A 12,026-nucleotide genomic window follows, 5' to 3' on the forward strand; every position below is an offset into this window, starting at 1 on the left:
ATTTAAAAAAAAAAAACAAATGACAAGTTTGAGGGTTTAATTAACCCTTTTAAAAATTTAGGGGCCTAATTAACTTTTAGTGTATAGTTTAGGGGTCTATTTGACCCTTTTCCCATTTTTTAATAACCTCAAAGAAATGCTTTCCAGTAATACACTACTATATATAATTATTATAAACTGAAAAAAACAATACTATTTTAAAACTAATAATTATTCTGTTTATATATATATACATTATCGTCTCTTTTTAGTGATCGACTGATATTCGCAACATCTAATTTTTAACATTGTAAATTTTTTTTTTATTTTAGGAAAAAAGGGACTAATATATCGTTGAGAAGGCGACCATTTGTCCATCATCAATAATCAATTTTTTCGTGGAGATAGTCCGAACATCGTTGGAACCTTAACAACCCTGTTATTCCTTATCACTAACATATTTTTGGGCTTTGATGCACAAAAATTAGTGTGCTTAATTACACATTTCAAAAATTCAGGAGTCTAATTGCACTTTCGTGTAAAGTTTGAGAACGTATTTGACTTTTTTTTTTAAAAATGTGACAGAGTAAGCTTGTTAAACAATCCTTATACCATGGACCATGGTTCACAGCGCACTGTGGATCCTTGTGCATGTGTATGTGTCTTATGTTATGAGTTTTTGTGTCTCATGTTATGAAATTTTGTACCTTAAGAGTATGTATGAACTCTGTATCTTAAACAAATTAATAATTGTGTCTTATGTTATGAATTTATGTGTCTTGTGTTGTGAAATTCTGTGACTATGAACACAATTTATGTACCTAAATCAAATCTGAAAAATAAATAAATATATAATGTGTATGTGTCTTGTGTTGTGATTTTTTGTATCTTGTGTTATGAAATTCTGTATCTTACGAGTATGAATTTTATACTTCATCATTTCGATCCATGGTCAATAATGCGGCAATTTAAATAGTGGACTAAGGTCCACATTGCACTGTGGACCCTGATCCAATACACATAATTTCACTTCATAATGTATAGAATTTATGTTCATAATACATATACACATAAACACTGTATAATGAACATGAATTGAACACTTAACATAATACACATAATTCATGTTCATAATGAACATAATTCATATTCATAATGCACAAAATTCATTTTCATTATATCGTCAATACTACAAATAAGGCTTTTAACGTCGATTTTTTGACACTTTAAACGTCAGTTTTCTTTCGATGCCGTTCTTTTACATGTAGTATATTAAAGAAACGACGTCGGGTATTGAACCGACGTCGTATTTATTTTTTTTAAAAAAAAATTAAAATAGCCTACGACATCGGCTCTGATCTTAGCTAAAAACCAAAGTTTTAGCTATTTAAAAAAAAAAAAGAAAAAAAGACGTCGGTTCTTAGCTAAAAATCAACATCGTAGCTATTTAAAAAAAAAAAAAATAGCCTACGACGTCGGTTCTTAGTTAAGAACCGACGTCGTGTGTGTGTATATATATATATATTTATATAGAATTAAGTACACTTTTGGTCCTGTGACTATTGGGGTCCTATTAATTTGAGTACGCGACTTTAAAAAGCAACAATTTAGTTCCTAACTATCGACTTTTTAACGGATTTGGTCCTTCCGGCCAAATCACCGGTCAATTCTCGCCGTAATCTTCTAATTTATTTTAATTTGTTTAATTCGGGGGAAAATCGGTCATTCCACCTTCTTCTTCGTTACTTCTGCAATCGTTCTTCTTCTTCGAAAGTAGCCGGCCAAGTACGGGTGAATTTTTACCGAAATCTAGAGGCGAAGACGGCACCGTGGCGGTCCTGCGGAGCTGCAAGCTCACTGCGGCTTGGGAGTCTGGGCTATGCTTGTCGCCTCGTTGTCTGCTATGCTCGCTAGAGTGTGGAGTCACTGCCTCCCTAAGTCAAGACGCCAAGAAGGATTTTCAAAAGGCTGAAGCGGCGATTCGGTGAAGCTTGAAGAAGAAGAAGAAGTTGGCACAAGGATTAGTCCTGCAACGCCGCCGGAAAAAATGGGCTGGGTGAAGCAGATTGGAACACGCCGCCAGCAAAGTTACTCATGGTGACTCAGAACACGCCGCCGACAAAGTTACTAGCTCAAGCTGTTATTGAATTATCCCTCATCATGAGACCGAATTGGAAGCTTGTGATAAGGTGGAGTAATACAACTCTAAACGAGTACTTCTTGGCCTCGCCGGACGTGAATCACACGCCGCCGTTTGGGAAGGTTTTCGCCTGCAAATCCTCGCCGGAGGCGAGTACCTGGAGTGCGATGATGAGCAGAAGCCGGAGTAGCAGCAGGAAGCGAAAGGTAATATTTTTCCCCTCTTTTTAAATAATCAATTGACCATTTTACCCCCAACAATAAACATTTTAGAGACAATTTCATTTTTCCGGCGAGAATTGACCGGTGATTTGGCCGGAAGGACCAAATCCATTAAAAAATTGATAGTCAATGGACTAAATTGTTGCTTTTTAAAGTCGCGTACTCAAATTAATAGAACTCCAATAGTCACAGGACCAAAAGTGTAATTAATTCTATTTATATATATTATTTTACGATTTCCAACAAAAACCTGTGCAGTTTTACAATTTACACTTCACATCAACTTTCATAACATCAAGCTAATAACCATCAAACTAATAAATATCAATTCATCAAACTAATAACACAATTCATCCAACTAAACATCAAACTAATAAACATAAACTAATTTAAAAGTAATAAATAACACAATTTATTATCAAACTAATAAACATCAATGTAATAAACATAAACTAATTTGAAACTAATAAGGAAGCATTTTAGTAGCTCATTCATCAATAAGGAACTTAGAATATGTGTCTCTAATTTCATCAATCTATTGTTGAGTGTAGGGCAATCTTCCTTGTTTCTCCAAAGCCTACAAAGTTCAAAAGAGATAAATAATAAATAAGCTAGTATTTTTAAAAATTAAAAGGAGAAAGATATTTTATTAACTATTATTTTCACCCGTGCAATGTACGGAATTGATTTGCTATAATATATTAAAAATATTTGACTCGTGCGATATCTGATCTTGAGTTACACTTATATTTTGATATTCAGTAAGTACAACTATATTAGGAATAAGTCACCTGGGAGTAATGGAATAAGCACTTGAGTGTTTGTTGGTTGATCGTAGAGCGTTGATATTCTCTAGACAAATAACAACGCATCAACCAGAGCCTTAAAGAGCTTTTCCTTGTCTTGGGGATAGGTCGGAGGCAGAAACAAAAATAAACTCCATTGCTAAACAATAAGGAGAAATATGAGAAATAGCACAAAAGAATAGAAAATATTCAATAGTAGAATTGTTTTTTGCTTTTGAGAGTATTTATAGTGCAATTTTAATAGTCAAATAACAACCCGTATTTTATTCAAAATTATGAATTACTGATTCTTTGTCCCCGTGTTTTTTCACAATCTTTCTTATATTCATATCCATTAAATTAATTAGTAATTTTTCTGAACATTATGTTTGCTTGAAATCTGGATCATCATCATCATTACGCAAACGTTAACAGTATATGAGTGTTTTGGGCGTGAAGTTAAAATTTAGAATTTTGTTTTTATTAATCGTATAGGTTCAAAGCCGTCAAAATGTGCTTATCCCGCCGGGTTAGCCCGCCCCGCCTCGTGAAAAGGGCGGGGCGGGCTTTCATATTTTGAGCATGTATTTTGGCAGGCATTTTAGCCCGCCGCCGCCTAACCCGCGGGCTTGGCGGGCCGGCAGAGGCCCGCCAAATGAATAATAAAAAATTTATTAAAATAAATGCTATAAACTATAGTAGTGATTTCAGAAGAAATGCTATAGTAGTAAATTTATAACATGAAATGTCTTGTCAACTTGATTATATTACTAAAATTAGTGTGTAATATATATATATATAAAATTTTTGTTCATAAGCACATAATTTCACAACACATACGCAGAAATTCATAACATAAGACGCAATTACTAATTAATTTGTTTAAAGTACATAATTTCTACTTTTAAGGTACAAAATTTAATAACACAAGACACAAAAAATCAAAACACAAAACACAAAACACATACAGATGAACCAGGGTCCACAATGCAGTGTGAACCCTGGTCCATGGTATAAGGATTGAAAAAGTTAGGCAAATTATGCTATGGACCTGGGTCCATATCCACAATTTTAAAACTTCATGTTAACAATTTTAGAATTATATGTTCACAATTATAGAACTCTATATTCACAATTTTAGATCTCAATATACAAACTTACATTACTCAGTATTCTAAATTTTTGAACTCTATACTCACAAATTTGGTATATAGGTTAATTAAAAATTGTGTTATACCGTTGAATATAGAGTTATGAAAATTTGAATATAGAGCTATACAATTGTGAATACAGATAAACTAAATATAGAGTTCAAAAATTGTGTTATACGGTTGAATATAGAGCTATAAAATTGTGAATACGGATAAACTACAAATAAGCCATTGTACAAACCGGAACATTTTCGGCAACCATGCCTTCTCTAGCGAGGGCGATCATTTCGCCGATATTTTGTGGGGTTGATTCCAACACGTCTTAGAGAGTTCGTGCTTAGGAAACAGACACTCTATCCACTGAGCTACAAACGCCTTTGTATTTAATAAGATTTAGTATATAATATATAATTGAAACCATTTATTTCATTACACTTTCATAACTTATTTCATCAAATTAATACAATGTGGAAATAACACTGCGGAAGAACAATTAGACATTGCAATTTACAAGCTATATATTGATCTTTGAAAACAGTACAGATAAATAGTAAATGCATAACTAAATTTTTTTCAATTTTGTTCCAGAAATGGTCGCCCTCGCCGGATATGGTGACCGGCGACGACTTCAGAAATGGTCGCCTGTCGCCGGAAATGGTCGTTGGTGTCGAAAATTGTCGTTGAAAATTTTTAAAATCGGTATATTGCTCTTTTTTCATGTTTCAGTGGTTTAATTGCTTTGTTTTTCCGACTTCAATGGATTATTTGGTGTTATTTGAGTTCGATGGCCTAATTGCTTGTTCCAAAATAGTACGATTACTTATTTGTAATTTATCCCTTTTGAATATAGAGTCCTGTAACTGTAAATATATAGTTTTAAAATTGTGTACACAAAATTTTAAAATTGTAAATATAGAATTTTAAAATTATGAACATGGATCTGGGTCCACATTGCTAGGTGGACCCGGGTCCATGACATAACAACTGATAATTTGCTATGTGGACCCTGGTCCATGATATAAATTGCTCTTATTAAACTTGCAGGCAACAAGTTAGACAATGTATATCTTGGACCAAGGTTCATTTCCCCAGATAAAAAAAAAAAAACAAGGGTTCACATAACATTATGGACATTAAATTGAAATAACGAAGTACAAAATTCATACTTATAAGGTACAGAATTTCATAATACAAAACATAAAAAAATCACAACACAAGACACATAACATTATGGACCCTGGATTGAAACGGTGAAGTGCAAAATTCATAATCGTAAGGTACAGAATTTCAAAACACAAGACACAAAAAATCATAACATAAGATACATATACATGTTATATATTTTACTTATTTTTCAAAACTACGTTAGGTACATAATTTGTGTTCATAAGCACATAATTTCACAACACAAACGCAGAAATTCATAACATAAGACGCAATTACTAATTAATTTGTTTAAAGTACATAATTTCTACTTTTAAGGTACAAAATTTAATAACACAAGACACAAAAAATCAAAAAACATAACACAAAACACATACAGATGAACGAGGATCCACAATGCAGTGTGAACCCTGGTCCATGGTATAAGGATTGAAAAAGTTAGGCAAATTATGCTATGGACCCGGGTCCATATCCACAATTTTAAAACTCCATGTTCACAATTTTCGAATTTTATGTTCACAGTTATAGAACTCTATATTCACAATTTTAGATCTCAATATACAAACTTACATTACTCAATATTCTAAATTTTTGAACTCTATACTCACATATTTGGTATATAGGTTAATTAAAAATTGTGTTATACCGTTGAATATAGAGTTATGAAAATTTGAATATAGAGCTATACAATTGTGAATACAGATAAACTAAATATAGAGTTCAAAAATTGTGTTATACGGTTGAATATAGAGTTATAAAAATTTGAATATATAGCTATAAAATTGTGAATACGGATAAACTACAAATAAGCCATTGTACAAACGCGATCATTTCGCCGATATTTTGTGGGGTTGATTCCAACACGTCTTAGAGAGTTCAGCCATGAGGGCGAAAGATATTTTGTGGGGTGGATTCCAACACGTCTTAGAGAGTTCGTGGGTGAAAATTTATACGCGTCAGGTAGGGGTCGAACCTACGACTTTCTGCTTAGGAAACAGACACTCTATCCACTGAGCTACAAACGCCGTTGTATTAAATAAAATTTACTATATAATATATAATTGAAACCATTTATTTCATTACACTTCATAACTTATTTCATCAAATTAATACAATGTGGAAATAACACTGCGGAAGAACAATTAGACATTGCAATTTACAAGCTATATATTGACCTTTGAAAACAGTACAGATAAATAGTAAATGCATAAATAAATTTTTTTCAATTTTGTTCCAGAAATGGTCGTACTCGCCGGATATGGTGACCGACGACGACTTCAGAAATGGTCGCCTGTCGCAGGAAATGGTCGTTGGTAGCGTAAATTGTCGATGAAAATTTTGAAAATGGGTATATTGCTCTTTTTTCATGTTTCAGTGGTTTAATTGCTTTGTTTTTCCGACTTCAATAGCTTATTTGGGGTTATTTGACTTCGATGGCCTAATTGCTTGTTCCTAAATAGTATTATGACTTATTTGTAATTTATCCCTTTTGAATATAGAGTCCTGTAATTGAAAATATAGAGTTTTAAAATTGTGTACACAAAATTTTAAAATTGTAAATATAGAATTTTAAAATTATGAACATGGATCTGGGTCCACATTGATAGGTGGACCCGAGTACATGACATAACAACTGATAATTTGCTATGTGGACCCTGGTCAATGATATAAATTGCCCTTATTAAACTTGCAGGCAACAAGTTAGACAATGTATATCTTGGACCAAGGTTCATTTCCCCAGATAAAAAAAAAAACAAGGGTCCACATAACATTATGGAAATTAAATTGAAATAACGAAGTACAAAATTCATACTTATAAGGTACAGAATTTCATAATACAAAACATAAAAAAATCACAACACAAGACACATAACATTATGGACCCTGGATTGAAACGGTNACGCAGAAATTCATAACATAAGACGCAATTACTAATTAATTTGTTTAAAGTACATAATTTCTACTTTTAAGGTACAAAATTTAATAACACAAGACACAAAAAATAAAAAAATATAACACAAAACACATACAGATGAACCAGGGTCCACAATGCAGTGTGAACCCTGATCCATGGTATAAGGATTGAAAAAGTTAGGCAAATTATGCTATGGACCCGGATCCATGTCCACAATTTTAAAACTCCATGTTCACAATTTTAGAATTCTATGTTCATAATTATAGAACTCTATATTCACAATTTTAGATCTCAATATACAAACTTACATTACTCAATAGATGTAAGTTCGACAAGTAAACCAAGAGCGAAAATACAACCGGGTAACTTTGAGCTCAACTCGGAAAATATTTAAGCTTAAGGTAAACCTGTTTGAACATCTTAGAAGTCTCGTGTTGTAATCATATAGATAGATNAGACTTCTAAGATGTTCAAACAGGTTTACCTTAAGCTTAAATATTTTCCGAGTTGAGCTCAAAGTTACCCGGTTGTATTTTCGCTCTTGGTTTACTTTTCGAACTTACAGCGTTTTGCCTATGTATCGAGACTTGGGGATNGATATTTGAGTTCGAGACATCAAGCAATCAAGATATCAACCTTGGTCTCGATACACTAACAATTCTCCAACAAAGCTGAATGACGGACAGGAAGCATACTTAAAGTTTGGAGAAGAAGAATATCATGGAGATAAAATAAGATGGAGTTTGAACTACGAGAGCTTACTTCTTGTTGGCTTTCCTCTTCTTGTTAATGGCTTCTCGTGTCTTGATGGGGTCTTTCGGATTTACCAGGCTTAAGTATTCATCTGTGACATCTAGATGCCTGTAGTTCCTGTAAGCTTCCCCCACGAACTCACCATCAATTACTCCATCTTTCCACCAAGCAATGCATTCTTCTGGAGACATATTGCTGTTTGTAGATATCCCAGTGGTTTTCAGAAGCTTGAATATCTCCAGNCTCTTCTTGTTAATGGCTTCTCGTGTCTTGATGGGGTCTTTCGGATTTACCAGGCTTAAGTATTCATCTGTGACATCTAGATGCCTGTAGTTCCTGTAGGCTTCCCCCACGAACTCACCATCAATTACTCCATCTTTCCACCAGGCAATGCATTCTTCTGGAGACATATTGCTGTTTGTAGATATCCCAGTGGTTTTCAGAAGCTTGAATATCTCCAGGGTCAGAATTTGTTCAGTGTCTTCTCTGTTCCCAAACTTAAAGCTTGTCATGAGAAGATCTATCTTCCTTTCTTCTTCTGACTGTTGTTCTTGTCTTTTTCTTCTTCTTTCTCTGTCCTCTTCTCTCCTTCTCTCCATTTCCAGTGTGCGCTGGACCCTTAGGTTTTCTGCCTTTTTAGCATCCTCCATTGCTTTGCTCATGATCCTTGGTATTTTTGGAGGTGGTCCAGCTGGTTCACTTGCTGCCCTTTTCTTGCTTGTTGTATCCCCCTTCTTTTTCCCTTTATTTTCCCCCTTGTTGGCATCATCAGCACGGGAAAGAAGGATGGACATACCTTCGAAGATAGCTTGAAGCTGGGCAGGCACTTGGTTCGACAGGTCATCGAGTATGGCCTTCATTACATCCTGTCGAAGTTCACTGGAATGTTGAAAGGCTCGAAACTCTGCTCGCATCTCGGCTAATTCAGCCCTTGCACTTGCAGCCTCTGCTCGAGCTACAGCAGCTTCATCAGTGGCTTTCCGTGTTGCATCCTCAGCCCATATTGCCTGTTCGAGAAGTTCGGCATGACGGCCCTGGGATTCACTTGTGCCAGCAGCAGGCATTGCAGCATTGCGGACCACAACGAGTATTCTTTCGAGCTGAGCCATCTTCTGAGATTGATCAGCCATGAATTGACGCACTTCGCCAATGAAGACTTCTTCGGCCTGTTGATCATAGTCAGAAGTAGGAGGAGAGGATCGAGATGTACCTTTTGTCGGAGGGGACTTGGGTGCTTCCAGATTTCCACCCATGACTTGCAGTTGCGAGTCCACCTCTCGATTAATTGTCTGAGGAGCCGCAGGGACACCGGGTTCAGAGCTCGAAGGTAGCTCCATGTCAGGCGCTTCCCGGTTTCCACCTGAGGGATGGATCACTTCTTGCTCCTCACCTCTCGAACCTGGAGCCTCAGCTTCAGCAACTGTGGAGATAGGATCAGCCGGAGAGGGTTCTTCGGTATTGGACGCTTCCCTGTTTCCATCCAATAGAGGTTCCCCCTCAGCATCACTTCTCGAACCAGTGCTGGGAACTTTGTCATCTGCTGGTGAGGTTGGAGACGAAGTGTCGACAGGTGCTTCCCGGTTTCCACCTTCGATGGTATCATTAGTACTCCTCGAACCAGCAGGACTTGGGGCAATCTGCTCTAAGTGCTCATTGGACTGCATTTCAGTCTGCTCCGATGAGTCTGGAATGATAATTATTTCAGGAGCAGTAGGAAAACCTGGCAGTGTGAGCAACGGAACTTCACCCTCTCGAATTGTCTGTGCTTCATCTGTAGTGTTCGAGGGTGTGGACGCAGGTGGTGGCAAAAGTAGAACAGTGTTGGGTGCCACTCGAAGTGCTTCAGAGGTCTCGGATTCACCTCTCGAAGCTTCTACCTGTTCGTCCAGAGCAGAGTTACTGACTTGGGACAGTGGGATTGCGGCTGTTGCGATGTCATCGTGAGCAACCCCAGAGGTCTCTCCTGGACCTCTCGTGAATTCAACATTCTGTCCCAAGGAGATGGCAGTGGCGAGCCTGATATCTTCTCGAAATCGAGCTTCTGTTTCAGGATCTTCTTCAGGCTCAGCTTCAACTTCTGGTGCATCAACTGCTATGCTCTTCCCTTTATTAGTTCTTCCACTGTTCAGATTCATTACTCGTGTTTCGTGGGCAAGATCCATCAGTTGTTGAGCTGGGATCTCGGAGATGCCCAACCACTGGAGTGCAAACTTCTCTTCTGCCTCCATTTCAGCTGCTTGACTCATCAATTGAGTGAACGAACTGGTTCTCCAGTTGATCCACCTGATCACCCTGGAGAAGTCATCAAGAGTGGGTGCTTCCACTGCCAACTAAGTGGAAACTTCTTCATATAAGTCATCCCGCCCATCAGAGATGATTTCAGTGGCAGAAACTGCTTCGTCTATCTGAGCTGTGATCTCTCGACTATGCTCCAAGAGATCATCTCCCACCCTGACTGTGTAGTCTATCTCTCGAACCATCTCACGTGGTACTTCTGCACCCCCTTGTACTGGATCACTGATCCCAGTACCTTCAACCTCTCGAGCCCTCTCTCTCGATAAACCAACAGAGTTAACATCTCCCTCAGCATCATCACCAGCGTGCAGACTGACAGAGAAAGCTGCTGACAGGGACCTGGTAGGGGGCACTCTCTCAACCTCAGTGGCCAGTGTAGCCTGAGGTTCCCCATGGGCTTGTGCCCTGTCCTCAAACGGTATTTGAACAACAGAGGGTGTTACCTCTCGGATCTGGGTGACAACAGCAGTTTTGGCTTTCCTAGCCCTCTTTGGCAGATGAACCCTTTGTATCAGTACATCGAGAGGTTCATCATCAGAATTCTTTTCCTCGGTTTGGGCTTTCCTTTTGCCCCTTCCTTTTGGCTGTGAGGGAGAAGGTGCAGCCTTAACACCTTTAGTTTTGGGGACTAGAGATTTCGTCCTACCCATATAGGTATTTCGATGAATCTCTTTTCCCTCCCTCAGTTCGAAGCCCTTCAGGCTTAGGAGAAATTGCACAACAAAGCCGAAACCAACCTTTTTACTGATCGACAGGTTGGTGTTGGAGACTGAGCATATCACTTGCTGTTGGAGGAAGTTGAAGATAATATGTGCCCAGTCCAGCTTGTTGTTGTTCCAAATGGCATGGAGGATTTTGAGGAGGTCTAAACTAACCTCGTCAGTTCCGGACACCTTGCCGAGCACAAACTTCATGATTAGGTCGGCAGCGAGAGCAAACCTCTCCTTTAGGTGGTACTTGCGGAGGGCAGAGGATGCTCTGGGTGGTGCAGTCGCTAGTCGGATTTTCTCCCAGAAGGCTTGCTTGTCCAAGTCGTAATCCGATAGATGCTTGACTGCTTCCTCCGATGACGCGAAATCAAATGCCGCTCTGAGGTCACCTACAGATGTTGTGATGGGAAAATCATTAAAGCGGCTTTCGATTTTACCCTTCGTGACCTTGGCATTTGCGAACCATTCTGTGAAGTCGAGGGCGTGAATGGTTCGGTAGTCGTGCNGCCTTGTTCCTAACAATAACTCCATCCTCATTCATCTTGTTTCTGAAAACCCACTTTGTACCAATGACATTTTGATGATGAGGTCTCGGAACTAGTTCCCAAACATCGTTCCGCTCAAACTGATGAAGTTCCTCTTGCATGGCTTGCACCCAATCTGGATCACATAGAGCCTCATCGATCACCTTAGGCTCTGTTTGAGATAGAAAGCAAGCAAACATGCTTTCTCTGTATGCTGATCTGGTTCGAACTCTGTCACGTACATCTCCAATCACTTGATCAGCAGGGTGACTTCTCAGCCATCTTAGGTCGGGTTGTGGCTCCTCAGTTGATATTTCCATTGAAGGTTGAGATGTGGTTTGAACATCTATGATCTGGATTGGATCAACTGAGTCAGGTTCTTTCTTCTT

The 12,026-nt window shown here is 37.9% G+C and overlaps 1 non-coding gene across 1 annotated transcript; it reads right to left on the bottom strand.

The window, feature by feature from the left end:
• Positions 1-6,392: 6,392 nt before the first annotated feature.
• On the bottom strand, positions 6,393-6,465 carry TRNAR-CCU. Its single transcript has one exon. It is a non-coding gene; the product is annotated as a tRNA-Arg (tRNA).
• Between the last annotated feature and the right edge of the window lie 5,561 nt (positions 6,466-12,026).

Source organism: Ipomoea triloba, chromosome 3 (genome assembly GCF_003576645.1).
Source record: "Ipomoea triloba cultivar NCNSP0323 chromosome 3, ASM357664v1".
NCBI lineage: Eukaryota > Viridiplantae > Streptophyta > Magnoliopsida > Solanales > Convolvulaceae > Ipomoea > Ipomoea triloba.